Source organism: Suricata suricatta, chromosome 4 (genome assembly GCF_006229205.1).
Source record: "Suricata suricatta isolate VVHF042 chromosome 4, meerkat_22Aug2017_6uvM2_HiC, whole genome shotgun sequence".
Lineage (NCBI taxonomy): Eukaryota > Metazoa > Chordata > Mammalia > Carnivora > Herpestidae > Suricata > Suricata suricatta.
The window spans coordinates 77,349,621-77,368,645 of NC_043703.1; the positions used below are offsets into that span (position 1 = coordinate 77,349,621).

The 19,025-nt window shown below is 37.6% G+C and overlaps 1 long non-coding RNA gene and 1 pseudogene across 1 annotated transcript in view; one reads left to right on the plus strand and one right to left on the minus strand.

The window, feature by feature from the left end:
- LOC115288931 overlaps nt 1-19,025 on the plus strand; it is a 90,432-nt gene that overhangs the window by 67,782 nt on the left and 3,625 nt on the right. The window lies entirely within an intron of this gene.
- The window catches only part of LOC115288930, a 2,180-nt pseudogene continuing 980 nt past the window's right edge, over nt 17,826-19,025 (minus strand).

The following is a 19,025-nucleotide window of genomic DNA, read 5'->3' on the forward strand; positions in this document are numbered from 1 at the left end:
GCACCACCTGCTAAAGAGGCAGTCATTTTTCCATCAGATACGCTTTCCTGCTTTGTCAAAAATTAATTGGCCGTACATTTGTGGGCCCAGTTCTGGGTTCTCTATTCTATTCCATTGGTCTATGTGTCTGTTTTTGTGCCAATACCATACTGTCTTGATGATGACAGCTTTGTAGTAGAGGCTAAAGTCTGGGATTGTGATACCTCCGTTTTGGTTTTCTTCTTCAATATTACTTTGGCTATTCAGGGTCTTTTGTGGTTCCATACGAATTTGAGGATAGTTTGTTTTAGCTTTGAGAAGAATGTTGGTGCAATTTTGATGGGGATTGCATTGAATGTGTAGATTGCTTTGGGTAGTAATGACATTTTCACAATGTTTATTCTTTAGATCCATGAACAGGGAATGTTTTTCCATTTCTTGGTGTCTTCTTCAATCTCTTTCATAAGTTTTCTATAGTTTTCATCATATAGGTCTTTTACATCTGGTTAGGTTTACTCCTAGGTATTTTATGGTTTTTAATGCAATCGTGAATGGGATCAATTTCTTGATTTCTCTTTACAGTGCTTCATTATTGGTGTATAGGAATGCAACTGATTTCTGTACATTGATTTTGTACCCCGCAACTTTACTGAATTCATTGATCAGTGTTAGATGGCTTCTGGTGGAGTCTGCCGGGTTTTCCATGTAGAGTATCGTGTCATCTGTGAAAAGTGAAAGTTTGACTTCTTCTTTGCCAATTCTGATGCCTTTTATTTCCTTTTGTTGTCTGATTGCTGATGCTAGGACTTCTAGCACTATGTTAAACAACAGTGGTGAGAGTGGACACCCCTGTCGTGTTCCTGATCTCAGGGGGAAAGCTCTCAGATTTTCCCCATTGAGGATGATATTAGCTGTGGGCTTTTCATAAACTGCTTTTATAATGTTTAGGTAAGGTCCTTCTATTCCGACTTTCTCAAGGGTTTTTATTAAGAAAGGGTGCTGTATTTTGTCAAATGATTTTTCTGCATCTGTTGACAGGATCATATGGTTTTTATCCTTTCTTTCGTTAATGTGATATCACTGAACAAGAATTTAAAAAACTCATCATAAAATTAATCACTGGGGTTGAAAAAAGCATCAAAGAAGCAACTGAAACAATGACTAGTAACTTTGAAAATAGGTGTGATGAATTTTTAAAAAAGCTATAAATGAGATGAATAATAAAATGGAGGCAGCCACCTCAAGAATTGAAGAGGCAGAGAGAAGAAGAGGTGAATTAGAAGATATAGTTATAGCAAAAGAGGAAGCTGAAAAAAAAGAGAGAAATTGATCCAGGAGTAGGGAGGAGAATTCTAGACCTGAGTGATACAATCAAATGAAACAACATCCGTATCATAGGAATTCCTGAAGAGGAAGACAGAAAGAAAGGACCTGAAGGAATAGTAGACCAAATTATAACTGAGAATTTCCAAAATCTGGGGAAATAAATAGACATTCAAATTCAAGGGGCACAAAGAACCCCCTTAAGATGTAATTTGAATCGACTTTTGGAAGGACATATCATAGTGAAACTGGCAAAATATAAAGATAAAGAGAGAATTCTGAAGGCAGCTAGGGATAAAAGGACCCTCACGTACAAAGGGAAACCTATCAAAGTGGTTACAGACCTATCTAATGAAACTTGGCAGGCCAGGAAGGAATGGCAGGAAATCTTCAATGTGATGAGCAGAAAAACATGCAGCCAAGAATCCTTTATCCAGCAAGCCTGTCATTCAAAAGAGATGGAGAGATTAACGTGTTCCCAAATAAACAAAAATTGAGAGAATTCATGACCACCATACCAGCCCTACAAGAAATCTTAAGAGGGACTCTATGAGGGAAATGTTACAAAGAATACAAGGTGCCAGAGACACCACTATAAATATGAATTCTAGGGAGAACACAATGACTCTAAACCCACATTTTTCAATAACACTGAATGTAAATGGACTGAATGCTCCAACCAAATGACACAGGATAGCAGAATGGATAAAAAAACAAAATCCATCTATTTGCTGTCTACAAGAGACTCATTTTATACCTGAAGATACCTTCAGGATGAAAGTAAAGGGATGGAGAAATATCTATCATGTGACTGGAAGTTAAAAGAAAGAGTAGCCATGCTTATATCAGACAAACTGGACTTTAAAGGAAAGGCAGTAACAAGAGATGAAGAAGGACATTATATAATAATTACAGGGTCTCTCCATCAGGAAGAGCTAACAATTATAAATATCTATGCACCAAATTCGGGAGCTCACAAATACATAAAACAATCACAGAGAGAAACAATCTTGTTGATTAGAACGTGCTGATTTCAGGGGACTTTAATACTCCACTGACAGCACTGGATAGATCAACCAGACAAAAAATCACTAAAGAAACAATGGACTTGAACGACACATTGGAACAGACGGAATTGATAGATATATTTAGAACTCTGCATCCTGAAGTTAGGAAATTCACCTTCTTTTCAAGTGCACATGGCACGTTCTCCAAGATAATCACATACTGGGACATAAAGCAGCCCTCCATAAGTATAAATGAATAGAGAGCATACCATGCACACTTTCAGATCACAATGCTATGAAACTTGAAATGAACCACAGGAAAAAGTCTGGAAAACCTCCAGAAATGTGGAGGTTAATATCCACCCTACTAAAGAATGGTTGGACTAATCAGGCAATTAGAGAAGAAATTAAAAACTATATGGGAACAAATGAAAATGAAAATACAACAATCCAAAATCTCTGGGATACAGCAAAGGCAGTCCTAAGAGGAAAGTATGTTGCAATTCAGGCCTATTTCAACAAACTAGAAAAAGCGCAAATTCAAAATCTAAAAGAGCACCTACTGGAACTAGAAGGGGAGCAGCAAGAGCACCCCAAACCCAGCAGAAGAAAAGAAATGATAAAGATCAGGGAATAAATAAAGAATATAGAATCCAAAAAAACAGTTGAGCGGATCAATGAAACCAAGAGTTTGTTCTTTGAAAAAATAAACAAAATTGATAAAAACCTCTAGCCAGGCTCCTCAGAAAGAAAAGAGAGAGCACCCAGATAGACAAAATCATGAATGAAAAAGCACCTATTACAACCCCTACCTACCTCCCCTCTGGCAACCACCTGTTTGCTACATGTACTAATTTTAAATGCATGTCTTTCAATCTTCCTTTCACCAACATCCAATCTGTCCAGAAAATGGTAGGATTCTTCTTTAAGGGGCATTTCCATTTGGTGGATCAAATATAAAAAGACTATATAAATAGGAAAATGTAGATTAAAAGACAAAAGAACAACCAAACCTGACAAACAAGGAAGATTCACATTTTGTGAATGTGTTTGAAACAACTATAGCTTGGCTAAGGCCTTGAGGATAATCTGTTTACTAATCACACTGAAAACAACTTTCTCTTTTGTGTTTCTTGAGAGTTATTATAGTAAGCAAGAGGTGATGGATCCTAAAAATAAAGCACCCTAATTTGGAAATCAATTTGTTGTTATAAAGGGATAGCTTGGTGCATCAGAAAGAACATGGGTTTTGAAACTGGACAGACTTCAAAGTTCAGCCTCACCTAGCAGTTGGGATGTAGGCAGGTAATGTACACTAGGGATACCACCGCCCACTCTGCTTGGTTATTTTGAGAATTTGAAGGAATATATGTAAAGTACCTAGAATAATGTCTGGCACATGTTTGGTACTCAAGAAGTTCTTTTGTGATTTCATTCAATTTCTAGGGGCATGGCATATTTTAATATTAAGCATATTTTAATATTGCTATATTGGATTAGACTGTGGGGTAAATCAAAAGAAAAATGGGCTCTGTTCTGACAGCTCAGAGTCTGGAGCCTGCTTTGGATTCCATGTTTCACTCTCTCTCTCTGCCCCTCTCCTGCTCACACTCTCTCTCTCTCTCAAAAAAAATCAAACATTAAAAAAGATTTTTAAGGCAATTTTCAAGGTAGTTTCAAATACCATATGCCAGAGTTAGTTCAAAACGTTTTGACTGAATGGGGTGTAAGAAAGGGCCCTGGGGTTTGACTTTTTTTTCCTACTGGTTATCTGACTTTGGAAAGGTCGTTTAGCCTCTTTGGGCCTCATTTCTCTCATTTATAAAAAAAAAATACATAATAATATCTTTCTTGCCTATGTCACCGTGTTGTCATGAGGCACAAGTGAGATCGTGCAGGTTGACATGCTCTGCACCTACAGGGTGGCTTACAAATGAAAGTATTAGTCTCTATCAATCTCTTTCTTCCTGGCGGCCCATGCTCTCAGTCTGCTGCCAACAAATCCCTAACAAAGAACTAACTAGTCATTACAATATTAATGGGTGTTAGTCTAGCATGACCCCTCTCAGGGGTGTGTGAGTATAAACCATATGCAAGGGTAGACCTTCTGTCCCACCCTTTTCTAACCGGGCCATGTTCTTTGGGAAGGTGGCAGCTCACCCACAGAGACTGGTTCATATCCCCAGTGAGTCCTGGGACATTAAGGTGAACTCTAGGCTGTCACCACACTTTCCCTCTCTTCTGCGATGTGCCACTCACTGTTCTAGGTACTAAGGATGTTGCAGCAAACAAACAAAAATCCCTGCCCTTATGGAGTTCATATTCTAAGGAGGAAATCAGAGACAAAGAAAATAAGTAAAATCCATATTACAGTGCACAGGCTGAGCACTATTCATGAACACAAAGTAGGGAAATGGAATGGACTTGCTGGTGGGGCCCAAATGAGATGTGTGTTTTGATCACTGAATGAGGATGATTGCCATGTATACTTATATACTCTATAGGGTCAGGGAAGGCTCCTGAGAAAGTGGTATTTGAGCAGAGATCTGCTGGAGTGAAGAATATCAGGGAACAATTTCAGCAGATAAGCAGGCCCTGAGGCAGGAGCATATCTGGCATAATTGAGGAAGAGCAATGAGGCTCGTATGTCTGATGCTTCATGAGGGAAGTGGCCAAGGAGGCTAGACAGAGCATGGAGGCCAGATCACAGCAGCCTGGGAAGCCATTTTTGAGGATCTGAGTTTTTACTCTCAGTAAGATAGAAAGCCCTTTGAAGAGTTCTAGCAGAGACATAACATGATTAGAAATAAAGCAGGGTCACTCTGGCTGATACGTGGAGATAAAACTGTGAAGGCATATGCAGGGAGGCAGTTGCATTTAGACAGACAAAAGATGATGGTGGCCTGGGACCAGATGATAAAGTGGATTCAGCAATCAGGGGACTGGATTCTGGATGTGTTCTGAAGGCAGGGCTGAAAGGACTTAATGATGAGTTGCTTGAAAAATGGCAAGACTAGCTGAGGAAATTATCCCCTGCCACCTACCCTCACCTTATTCAAGAGAGATTAAAAGAGGATTTGTCTCACTACCTGGGAAAAGCTCCCAACTTCTGTCCTAAACTACAAGAAACAAAGAGGACTGAGGGTAGGGGCAACTCTAAGTCAAGAGATAAATTTAAGTGAACACCAATCTGCCCTGGAGAGGCTTTTTAGGTGGAGAAAGGTACAAAGAAGTAAAGTGAACTGGCAGTAGTGTTCTGGTAAAGGTTTGACAACTGACTCATTGGGGGAAAGTTCTGATTTGTAGCATAAGCTAACTTCTAAGGTGTAAATATTCCCACCATAGTTGAATTCAAGCTACCAACGTTAGTGACCATAGAGATGTGCACAGTGGGCCCTGACAAGGTAATGTGAACTCCTACCCACACTGGATGTGGCCCCTTGGTCTCTGTTGGCAATCCATGTGTATTTCTACCAGGAAACATGCCATCCTACACTGAAATCACTTCTCCACCTCCCTCCCTTGGTCCCAAGGGCATGAAGGAATGACTCATTCATCTTTATTTCACCATCTCAAACACAGAACCTGCAATAACTCAATAAACATTTCTTGAACAGAACAAAACTTTATTTTAATGTGATATTTTTGTGGAGGGTAATGTTCATCTCACCACCACTTCTAGAACACTCAATGCAGGCTTATTTTTTCCTTTATTTATTTGATATATAATAAAATTTGTATAATACTAAGGCTAAGTAAATTCTCCTGAGCCTGCCTGATAATATCCCTTTTTTATAAGTAGTGAAAATTCAGTTTGAGCTGAGCTGCACTAGAAAGGATTTTAGTTCTGGTGTCTTAATTGTTTAGTAATTAAAACCTTTTACATTAATCAGAAAAAGAGTATGGAAAATAAATTGTTAATGAACAATAGAGGAAGAGAAACACATCTTGGTGGCTCATTGGTTGGTTGGTTAAATGACTGACTCTTAACCTCAGCTCAGATCAAGACCTCATGGTTCATGAGATCGAGCCTCACATGAGGGTCTGTGCTGACAGTGGGGAGCCTACTCAGAATTCTCTCCCCGTCTCTATGCCCCTTCCTTGCTTGTGTGTGAATGCTCTCTCTCTCTCGAGATAAAGAAATAAACTTTAAAAAAAAGAGGAAAGGAGACTACTGTCACTATCCTTTTTATTTTTGTAAATTGTAGAGTTTACATCAAAAACAAGGAGTGAGTTATAATCAAAGTCTTTTCACTTCCAGATGGTCCTTGTTGACCAGGCTCAGATAGCTCCTGTATGGCATTTGTTTTGTCAGTCTCAATTCTTCATACTTTATTTTCAAAACAAAAAGTCAATAACCTTTAATAAGGAGGAATGAACTAACCACTCCCTTTCACAATGCCATAGTCATGTTTTATTACCAAATTACTGGGTCTAAAGTTGTTTTACCTCACTTACTCAGTGTCCTTGGCTTATTTCACCTTAATTATATTAAAGAAATCATGGAAATATGGCAGATTAAATGCATATTTTATCTCCTCTCCTCCTCAAGCTTCATTAAAATTACCACAAATTACTACAGGTGAAAAGACAATGGCAGATGAGAGACAATCAACAAAATGTGTGATGGAAATCAGGTGAATAAGTAACCACTGCTGTCTTAGCAGCAAGGTGAAAGCCAGAACTGTTTGCAAGAGGCAAAGCCAATAAGAATTTACCCCCAGGCATGCTACAATAGCCTTGAAGTGATCAGGAATGAAAGTTCCAGGAACGTCTGAAAGCAGAGAGGTAGTGGAGCTGGAAGGAAGATGGATTGGCAGTAGGCAGGAAATTGCCCTCCCCTTCTGAAGAAGACCATAGCTTGATTTTTCAGTGAAGTTAAACACGAGGGGCTTTGGACTTGGAGACACAAATGACAGCCAACAGGGTACAACAGTTCTGAAAACAAGTGAATGTCTCCATGCAAAACACTGAGAACCCCTGTCCTCTAATGAAACAGCAAGGACTCCACTCAGTCACTTACAGTGTGATTCACCTGTTAAAGTCCTATTCATGCACACAGAGATTACAATCAGTTTTTTAGTATGTTACTCTTAAACATTAATAGTGAGTGCTTTGAGGAACACTTAAAAAAATAAAGAACAAAACAACCTGAAAAATGGAAATCAGAAAGAAACAGTTCATGGAGCATAGAAACAAATCTCCCCAAACCTCCCATTAAGAGATTAGATAAGGTCATTTTCATAAAATAAGAAATGTTATGAAAATGGAACATTTAGAGAACAGGATAAAACTTTAGGACATTAAAAGTATGACAACAGAAAAATTTTAAATACAGGAGTGACCTTGCATAAAATGGCAGAGAAAGGCACTTAAAGAAGTGGTCCCTCCACTGAAATAAGCAGAAATTGGCAAAGATTGACAGAATCAACTCTTGTTTTGAACTTTGTGATCTAATCTCAGGTTTAGGGCAACAAGAACACTGTTAAGTGAAGAAAAAGGCACCTGATTTTCAGTAAGAGGGCACTGTGGCATTTTTGCCCACTTGACTGCTATCCCATTCTCCAGTGCAGCAGCTATGGAAATGGTGGCCCTCATTCCTGGTGGAGTTTGCATTTGCCAGGGGTCTAATATAGGCCTCTGGTGGATCTGTAGGTTTTTTGAAAGCAGAGAGTGTGGGCTCAAGCAAAGCCATAGATGTCCTGGCTTATCACTGAAGGAATGCCCCAGCTTATAGTCAAGATGCCAAAACTGAGAGAGTAACTTTTTTTTTCCCTTTTGTCCCCAGGCATTTAAGGAACTCTCTCTCAGGTCATTGGCTAACCTCTGAAATAACAACAGAAATGTTAGTGACCACACATGATCAGGAATAAAAACTTTGCAAAAAATTGTTTGAAAAAGTCACTAAAAGAAACCGTAAGTCATCAAAAAACAACAAATGCAAACCCTGAGGAAAGTTTCTTATTATATAAGAAACACTATTAAAATCTCAAAATATTCATTGTAATTTTTAAATGTCCATTTTTCAACAAAATATTTCAAGATATACAAAGAATCATCTAGGTATGGCCCATTCATGGCAACAAAGTAAATCAACAGAAACTACCTCTGAGGATGTGCAGACATTAGACTTACTAGACAAAGACTTTAAGCCAACAGCCTTAAATATCTTTCAAGAGCTAAAGGAAACCATGGACAAAGAATTATGGAAAATGATATATGAACAAATTGAGAACATCAATAAAATAATTAAAATTATAAAAAAGAACCAAATAGAAATTCTAGAAATTGTAAGTACAGTAACTAAAATAGAATTTCATGAGAAGTGTTCAACAGCAGATTGGAACTGGCAGAAAAAAAGAATCCATAAATCTGAATATAAGATTAATGAAATTATCCATTCTGAGGAACAGAAAGAAAAAAAGAAGAAACTTTAACAGAGTCTAAGACACCTGTGGAACATAACAAGCATAGCAAAATAAGCATTCTGGGAGTCCCAGAAAAAAGAGAGAGAGATACAGAGACAGAGAGAAAGTAACAGTGAGAATATTTGAAGAAATAGTGGCCAAAACCACCTCCTAAATTTGATAAAATACATTAATTTAAACATACAAGAAGTTCAGTGAACATCAAAGAGGATAAATTCAGAGTTCCACATTGAGATACATAATCAAATTGTCCCACAACAATGACAAAGAGAGAACCTAAAGCAGCAAGAAAGAAACAACTGGTCATATACAAGGGATCTTTAATAAGATTAACAAGTGATTTCTCATCAGAAACTCTGGAAGCAAGAAGGATGAGATATTTTTAAGTACTGAAATAAAAGGAACCTGTAAACTGAGAGTTCTATATACAACAAAACTATTCTTCAAAAATGAAGATGAAATAAAACAGTTCTAGATTATCAAAAACTGAGAGGTCTTTCACCATCCAACTTGTCCTATAAGAAATGCTGAAGAGAATCCTTGAGCTTTAAGGAAAGCTTACTAGCCAGTAACTCAAAGTCATGTGAATAGATAAAAAAAATCTTGAGTAAAGGTAACTACATAGACAAATATAAATGCTGGTGTTACTGTATTGTTTGTTTGTTTGTAAATATAATTTTATTCTTAAATTATTTAAAAGAAAAATTTATTAAAAAACACTTATATTTATGCTAATTGGCACACAATATAGAAAGATGTGATTTGGATCAAAAACAATATAAAAGAGAGCAGTGGGGGGGGGGGGTCTGGTAGGCTCAGTCCATTAAATGTCCAACTCTTGATTTCAGCTCAGATCATAATCTCACCATTCATGGGATCAAGCCCCACATTGGGCTGTGCTCTGACAGTGTGAAGCCTGCTTGGGATTCTCTCTCTTCCTCCCTTCCTCTCTCTTTCCTTCCCCTACAGCTCCTCTTTAAATGTTTATTTATTTTGAGAGAGAGAGGATGGGGGGAGAGAAATGAAAAGAGAACTAGTTCTTAAAAATTGCTGAGAAAATTGCATTTCCATATGCAAATAATGAAATTGGACCCTTACCTGATATCATATAAAAAATTAAATAAAATGGATCAAAGATGCCAATGTAATAACTAAAATTATAAAACTCACAGAAGAAAACAAAGGAAAATCTTTATAACCTTGGAGTTAATGATTACTTAAGTAGGACACAAAATGGATGAAGCGGTAAACAAAATCTTATGTGATATATATACATATATAACATATGTATGTATTGAATATTATTCACCCATGAAAAGGAATGATGTTCTGACACATACTACAACATGAAAACTATAAGAAAGACTCAAATGGAAAAGTTAGAAATTTAAAAACATGATGTCAAGTCAAATATTTTTTTAATGTATGAATCAGCAGGCTGAACACAAGATGAGAAGACTCAGTAAACTTGATGAGAAGTGAATAGAATGACATTAGACTTGTCAACAGCCATATTAGAATCTGCAAGATGACAGTTACTTCTTTCAAACACCAATCAAAAGTGAATTTAGAGATATTTTTATACATGAAAGACTTCAAAAAATTCACCTTTCTGCATCTTTCTTCAGAAACTTCCTGGAGTATGCTCTCCCCCCAATTGAGGGAGTAAACAAAAAGAGAAAGAAACATGGGTTCTAGAATCGGGAAGTCCAATAAAGGTGAGAGGCATGATTAGAGAATAAGCTCAATAAGGGTCATCTATCATCTTCAAGATGATAGTGAGGGGAAGATGGGTGTGCAATAAGCCTAGAAGTAATAGGAAGGCATGGAGGCAGAATATTGCCAAGAAATATAGGGATTCATGGCTTACCTGAAGTATTTGACCACGAGGATGAGTTTTATAATCTGTCTGAGTGACAGGTTGAATTAGAGAAAAGTACACTAAAAAAACAATCAAGGAAGCAACAAAAAAGGGCAATTATTTTCCCAGGAAAAAATTTAAATGCCATCTTAAAAAGAGGTGGAGATTGGAATGATGCAGCTGCATGTCAAGGAACATCGTGGGTTGATGGTCACCATCAGAAGCTAAGAAAATGCAAGGAAGGATTCAGTCCAGAGTCTGGAGAAGTTGTGACCCTGATAACTCCTTGATCTCAACTTCTAACCTCCAGAATTAGAGAATAAATTTATAATGTTTTAGCCACCCAATCTGTGGGACTTCATTAAAACAGCCATAGGAAGCTAAGTCACACCTTGGACTTTGTCACTGTATACACCCATTTGAAAAGCTGTTCGGAAGAAATTGTAAATCATGCTGTTTAAATACATTGTACATCATATTTTAGCTAGACCCTTCTAGTTGTAAAGGAGACATTTTTTCCTTCATTTCTGGTTAATCCCCAGTTACACTCTTCCACTGTTCTAAACTGGTTTTCTGAATTGTCCTGGAGCTCTCAATCATAACCATGGTTCCTGGTCTTCTCAAATCACACCTTTTTTTTAAACAACAAAGAATCCCTTTTGCACTCTGCTTGGGTTTCCAGGACTATGGCAGGGGTCCCTCAGGCCATACCTGCTGGCCTGATTGTTAGCAGGAGGCAGTGACCACAGAGAAAATGGAGGTTGATTTCTGTCCATGTTTGCCCTCAGTGAGCAAGACCAAACAAAATTTTAATTTAAAAATTCATATATATATATAAACATATACATATATACACATACATGTGTGTGTGTGTGTGTGTGTGTGTGTGTGTGTGTGTGTGTGTATTCCCAGCCTAGTTAAGTCCTCAGAATCTCAACATTATGGCAGCCAACTATCCTATCTACTTGATCTTCCATGACCCTTATTGATCCTATTATCTGATTATGCTTCTCCTGGAGCTAGGTCAGCAATGGAAGCTGAGTTCTAGTGTAGTTGAAAAATTCATAAAATACTTTTTATTAGGAGAAGCAATGTCATTTTTAAGTCACTATTATGGCACTTACAGAATTTACTTAGAGTGTTAGAAAGCTAATTGGCCAAAACAGCCATATTGACAATCCATCTAACCAACTGTCTCACAACTTGACCTCAACTCCACTGGCCTTCACCTCATTCCATCAGCCACCCACCAGCAATGTCACAGCTTGAATCTTGTATTGCTTAGACTTGTTCCACCTCCAGAATTTTCTTGTTGGAGGTCCTTCTCTTGACAATAACTTTCTTGATTTCTTCCTCTCCCACACACTTATATCCATTGAACCTGCTCTTCTTCTTCATTATGAATTCTTGTTCCTAAACCCCTCTCTATTCTCCCAGTCATGTGTGACCTCCTCTGAAGGTGATCATCTGCCTACCTTCCCACTCAGAATGAGACACTATGGATTAAGGACACTGAGTGAATCACAATTGCATTTAAATTATAATAGTAATGAGTTAAATTTGACTTTGGAATTCAAGCAGTACTGTTTCTGTTATTTACAAATCTCATAATTTTGTGTGACACAATGAATACTATAAATAAGTAAAAATGAACAGTGTAAGCCAAAGGATCATTGACTACTAGCACAATTTTCCGTTGAGAAAGATTTTCACTGGAAAGGACTCTGGAAAGAAGTGATTAAGTGCCTGTTGGTGAATGAAGGAGTTTCAAGGGTTGGCTGAAGACCATACTCTCAAAACAAAACTCCAGAGAACCTTCCAAATTAATGACAATTCCCCGAACATGGCAGAAATTCAAGAAAGTAGGACAAAAGTGGATTCTAACTATGAATGGGATCAAATGAGAAAGAAATTATCTACTTAAAGAATACCCCAGAGGAAATGAATTTGAAAAAGTTGGCACATCACTGACATGAACTGCATTTGTCACTCCATCTAAGGTGGTGGTGTTCCAACTTTTTTTTTTTTTAAGCAGTAGAACTCTTTCTTGAAATGAAAACAAAGGCAAAATTCTGATTAAAACTGAAGACAGGGGTCTGGAGCTCCATTACCCAGATACTGACTTTGGAGGTGATTCCAAAGTCCCTCTTCAAAACCATAAAGATGGGGAATAGTTTGAAAACCACTGGCCTTGGAAATACAACCTCCCTTAACCCAACCACCATTGGTTACTACTGTAACTGACTATCAAGTACAAGAATATTTATTAAAATATTTGTACTAGACTACCTAAATATGTATGTGGAGTTAAAATATCTAATAAATAATGGAATCTGAACACATCTTTCTATTTCTGATTTTTTTTCTAGGAAACTTTCTCAAATTCTTGTATTTCAAAGTTACCACATGCTGTTGATTTTATTTTTTCTTAATTTCAGTACCTAGACACCCAAGGTTAGGAGCCTCAATGTTATCCTCTTTAGCATGTCTTTTAATTATTTATTTAATCATTAAATTTTTTTAATTTTTTAAATTTATTTTTGAGGCAGAGACAGAGCATGAGTGGGGAAGGGCAGAGAGAGAGGGAGGCCAGAATTGGAAGCAGGCTCCAGGTTCTGAACTGTCAGCACAGAGCCTAATGTGGGGCTCGAACCCACGAATGTGAGATCATGACCTGAGCCAAAGTCAGAGGCTTAACCGACTGAGCCACCCAGGCACCCCTATTCATTAAATTTTAATAATTGATCACTAATTATATATGTATATTTGTATGTGTATGTATGTATTATGATAGGCAGTTGGGAAAATTTTTGAGTAAAAGATAATACCTTTCCCCCCTAAGCAGAGACTAAGGTAGGAAATTAAAATTTCTGGATTAGGAATATGCACAAGATGTTATGAAAATCTAGAAAAGGCATATAAATTTACTTAATAACAATAAGCAGAGGTCAAGGGACACTTTCCAGAGAAATGACATTTGACCTGAGTTTTAAAGGAAAACAGGATTAAGATAAAATTAAATGATTTGATAGAGTAGGGCAAAGTCCAGACTGTGCAAAAATTTCATGCTTTTTTTCTCTTGCATTTGTGTAACATTTACAGAGACAAAACCTATAGTAGTGGAGAGCAGATGAATAATTGCTGAGAGTTAAGGAAAAGGTGATTATAATGGGATATAACACAAGGAAATTTATTGAGGTGCTAGAATTATTTTATATCCTGCTTGTGGTGGTGATTACACAGATATTTTTCAGGTACTAAAATTTATAGAACTGTATAGACCCCCAAGGATCAAACTTACTATTGATAAAATATATATATATATAAACACCTCTCAAACAGCATGCTACTTAACAACCAATAAATCATGGAAGGAATCAAAAAAGAAAAACTACCTAGACACAAATAAAAACAGAAATATGACATACCATAACCTATGGGATGCAGCAAAAGTTCAACTATGCGGGACATTCATAGCAATGTCACAGGCTTACCTCATGAAACAAGAAAAATCTTAAATAAACAATCTAACTTTATACATAAAGGAACTAGGCAAATAAGAACAAAGTCAAGGTTAGTAAAAGGAAGGAAATAATAAAGATCTATTTTTATAGATAGAAATAAATGAAATAGAAACTAAAAGACAATAGAAAAAAAAATCAATGAAACTAAGAGATGGTGTTTTGAAAAGATAAACAAAACAAACCATTACCTAGACTGACCAAGAAAAAAGAGAGAGGACACAAATAAATAAAACCAGAAATGAAAGAGGAGACTTTATGGCTGAGACTACAGAAATATAAAGGATCATAAGAGACTATTACAAACAATTATATGTTAACTAACCAGAAAGCTTAGAAGAAATGTATAAATTCCTAGAACATACAACCTCCCAAGTAGAAAATGTGAATAGACTGATTACTAATAAAGGGATAGAAACAGTAATCAAAAACCTCCCAACAAACAAAAGTCAAGGATCAGGTGGAAAACAATGAACCTTGACTCTTACTTTGCACCATAAGCAAAAGTCATTCCAGTTTACTTTTACAGATCTTCCTCCACTTACAATGAGGTTATGTCCTAATAAACCTATCATAATTTGAAAATATTATAAATCAAAATGCACTTAATACACCTAATCTACCAAGCATCACAGCTTAGCCTAGCCTACCTTACATGTGCCCAGAACACTTACATTAGCCTGCAGATGGGCAAAATCACAAAGCCTATTTATAATAAAAAACAGAGTGGTTGCATGAGTACAAAATGGTTCTAAATGTGTGAGTTGTTGTTGACCCTTGTGACCTCATGTCACATGTGGCCACTTCCCAGCATCATGAGAGAGATTCATATCTATCTCTAGCCTGGGAAAAGATCAAAGTTCAAAGTACTATTTTCAATAAATGCATATTATTTTTGCACCATCATAAAGCTGAAAAATCATAAACTATTATAAATTGGGGAATGTTCATAGTTTTAAATGTGAAAGGCAAGAATACACAAAAAGCATTAGCCATAAAGGAGAAAATGATAAATTATACTATTTTAATACTCACTTTAGTATTTAATTAATACTTAAATTACCCAATTTAAGTTATTTACTTAACTTAAGCTTTATACTAAGACCTTAGTTCATCAGGGGAACCTGGGTGGCTAAGTTAGTTAAGCATCAGACTTGATATCAGCTCAGGTTATGATCTCACAGTTTGTGGGGTCAAGTCCTGCATCAGGCTCTGCACTGACAACATGGAGCCTTCTTGGTAGTCTCTCTCCCTCCCTCTCTCTCTCTCTCTTTCTCTCTCTCTCTGCCCCTCCCCTATTCACATGTGTGCTCTCTCTGTCTCTCTCAAAAAAATAAATAAACTTAAAAAAAGATTTTAGTTCATCAAAAGACACCATTAAGAGAGTGAAAAAGCATACCATAAAGTGGGAGAAGGTATCTATCACACTAGTTACTTACAAAGAACTCCTATCCAGAACTCCTATAATAAAATAAGAAAAATGACAAAACCCAATTAAAAATGGACAAAAAACTTGAAGAGGTACTTCAAGAAAGAATATACACAAAAAGCCATAAACTTTTGTAAAAGAACTCAGTGGTATGAGGAAACCAGTAAATGCAAATTAAAACCATAGTGAGATATTACTTGATGTCCAGCAGAAAGGCTAAAACAAGAAACAGCTGATTTACCAGGATGGAAGGGAATAAGAACTTTCAAACACGGCTGCTGAAAGAGTAAATTGGTACAATCATTTTGGAGAGTTGTTGGATGTCATCTACAAACAGTACATATACAAATACTCTCTGAATTAGTCTACTAGGGCTGCCATGCAAAATGCTACAGACAGAAATTTATTTTATCACAGTTCTGGAGGCTGGAAGTCCAAGATCAAGGTGCCAGCAAGTTAGGTTTCTCCTTATTGGGGATGACCTTCTTCCCGTGTCCTCACATAGCCTTTCTTCTCTGCATGTATATTGCTGGTATCTCTCTTCTGAGTCCAGATATCCTCTTCTTCTAAGGACAGATTGGATTAAGGCAAGCTCTAATGCCCTCATTTTAGCTTAATAACCTCTTTAACAGCCTGATATCCAAATACAATCACATTTTGAAGATGTTAAGGTTAGAGCTTCAATATATGAATTTGGGGGCAGATACCTTCAGTCTATAACACTCTACCCTCTGGACTCCCCAGATTCATGTCTGTCTCAACATTTACTCCATCCCAACAGCCCCAAGAGTCTTAATTCCAACACCAACCTAAATCCATTTTCTAAATCAAGTATGGGTGAGACTCAAGTAAGGTATGGTTTATTCTGAGGCAAAATCCCCCCCCCCCCCAGCTGTGAGCCTGTGAAACCAAGGTTATATGCTTCCAAAAGTGATGGGCCAGGCATAGGACAGACATACCCATTCCAAAAGGGAGAAATTGGAAAGAAGAAAAGAGTGACAGGCTGCATACTGGGGTAGAACCCTGTCTTATAGGCCTAGTAAGGAAGCAGTGTCACCCTCCTGGCCCCTGGGTGGCCCATTGAAACTGAGGAGGAGACTGCTCCACCTTCCAGACCTGTAGCTGGTGGGAGTGGCTGCTCTGCTGATCTCTGAATTTCTGTCAGGGTTGTTTTCCCCTTTTCTTGAAGGATATCTTTATTGTTGTGTCCTATAGAATCCCAAAAGTTCAACAGCATTCCTTTACTTTGTTCCATCCCTGTCCCCTTCAATCCAAGCTAGTGGTATTTCTGCTGCTATAACCTCATCTCTATCCCTGGCTTCTGCTGAGACAGCTGCTTACATCCATGGGTCATACTTGTAACCTCTTTATCAAATGACTTTCCAGTCACACTCTTGGTGTTCATTCCAGAAGACACTTTCTATTTTTTTTTGCAATATAAATTGGCTGATAATTTTCCAAATCTTCGAGTTCTGATAGCTTTTTGTTGAAAAATTTCTTATGTATCTCTCTTTTCTCACATTTTACAAACAGTGAGGAGAAATCAGGAGGTACTTTCAATACTTTGCTTAGAAATCTCCCCAACTAGATATCCCAGTGTATCACACACAATTTCTACTTTCCGCAAACACTATAACACTGTTTGGTCAAGTTCTTGCGATTTTATAGCAAGGGCTACCTTTCCTCCATTTACCAATAACATATTTCTCATTTCTGTCTGAGACCTAACCAGAATTGCCTTTAGCATCCATATTTCAAAATACACACACAAACTCACTCACTCACACACACACACACACACACACACACACACACACCAAAGGCAAAAACAAATCCATATTTCTATCAACACTCCCTTCAAGAAAATCTAGGCTTCTTCTAACTTACACCATAAAAATTTTCTAGCCTCTACTCAATACCCCATTTTTAGATATTTGTTGTAACTGTACCCTATTTCTTGGTACCAAAATCTGCATTTGTTAGGGTTTTCTTGAGAAACAGAATAGAACCAATAGGATGTGTGTGTGTGTGTGTGTGTGTGTGTGTGTGTGTGTGTAGAGAGAGAGATTTTGTTGTTTAGTTTTTATTTCATAATCATAATCTTAACTCTGCAATTCAGCCAGACTTGGAGGGGAGTAAGGAAAATATAGAACTCATGAAACTACAGTTAGAACACAAAGATTATAGGATATTTGGAGCCTACTGGGGGGAAGGAGTGCTCTCTTGAGTTATAGAAAGAAAGGTCTGGTAGTTAACATAAAATACAAGTCGAATTTATTAGATATTTCCACAGTCAGCAATGGTGATCTTGCCATTCTTACCATTCTTGTACTCAAAGCACTTGATGGCTTCCACAAGAGCCATGCCCTCTTTCACTTCATCAAAGACCACATGCTTGCTATCCAATCACTCAGTCTTGGTAGGGCAGGTGAAAAACTGGGAACTGTTTGTTTTGTGTCCAGCATGTGCCATGGACAAGATGCCAGGACCTGTGATCTTCAGGATGAAATTCTCATCATCAAATTTCTCCCCATAGATGAACTTGCCACCAGTGCCATTATGGCATGTGAAGTAACGCCCTGGCACATAAATCCTGGAATACTCCTGTGAACCAGGAACCTTAATGACCAAACCTTTCTGCCCAGTGCTCAGAGCATGAAAGTTCTCTGCTTTGTTTTTTTTTTTTAATTTAATTTAATTTAATTTTTTTAATAGTTTATTGTCAAATTGGTTCCCATATAACACCCAGTGCTTCTCCCCACAAGTGCCCCCCACCATGACCATCACCCCCTCTCTCCCTCTCCCTCCCCTTTCAGTCCATGGTTCGTTTTCAGTATTCAGTAGTCTCCCTTGAACTGTATCCCTCACTCTCCCCCGCTCTCTTTCCCCCTTCCTCTCCCCATGATCCCCTGCCAGGTCTCTCCTGTTAGACCTATGAATGCAAACATATGGTATCTATCCTTCTCTGCCAAACTTATTTCGCTTAGCATGACATCCTCAAGGTCCATCCACTTTGCTATAAATGGCCAGATTTCATTCTTCCTCATTGCCATATAGTACTCCATTGTATATATATATACACCACATCTTCTTAATCTATTCATCAGTTGATGGACATTTAGGCTCTTTCCATGTTTTGACTATTGTTGACAGTGCTGCTATGAACATTGGGGGACATGTGCTCCTATGCATCAGCACTTCTGTATCCCCTGGGTAAATCCCTAGCAGTGCTATTGCTGGGTCATAGGGGAGTTCTATCGATAGTTTTTTGAGGAGCCTCCACACTGTTTTCCAGAGTGGCTACACCAGTTTACATTGCCACCAATAGTATAGGAGGGTGCCCGTCTCTCCACACCCTCGCCAGCATCTCTAGTCTCTTGATTTGTTCATTTTAGCGACTCTGACTGATGTGAGGTGATATCTCAGTGTGGTTTTGATTTGAATTTCCCTGATGATGAGTGATGCTGAGCATCGTTT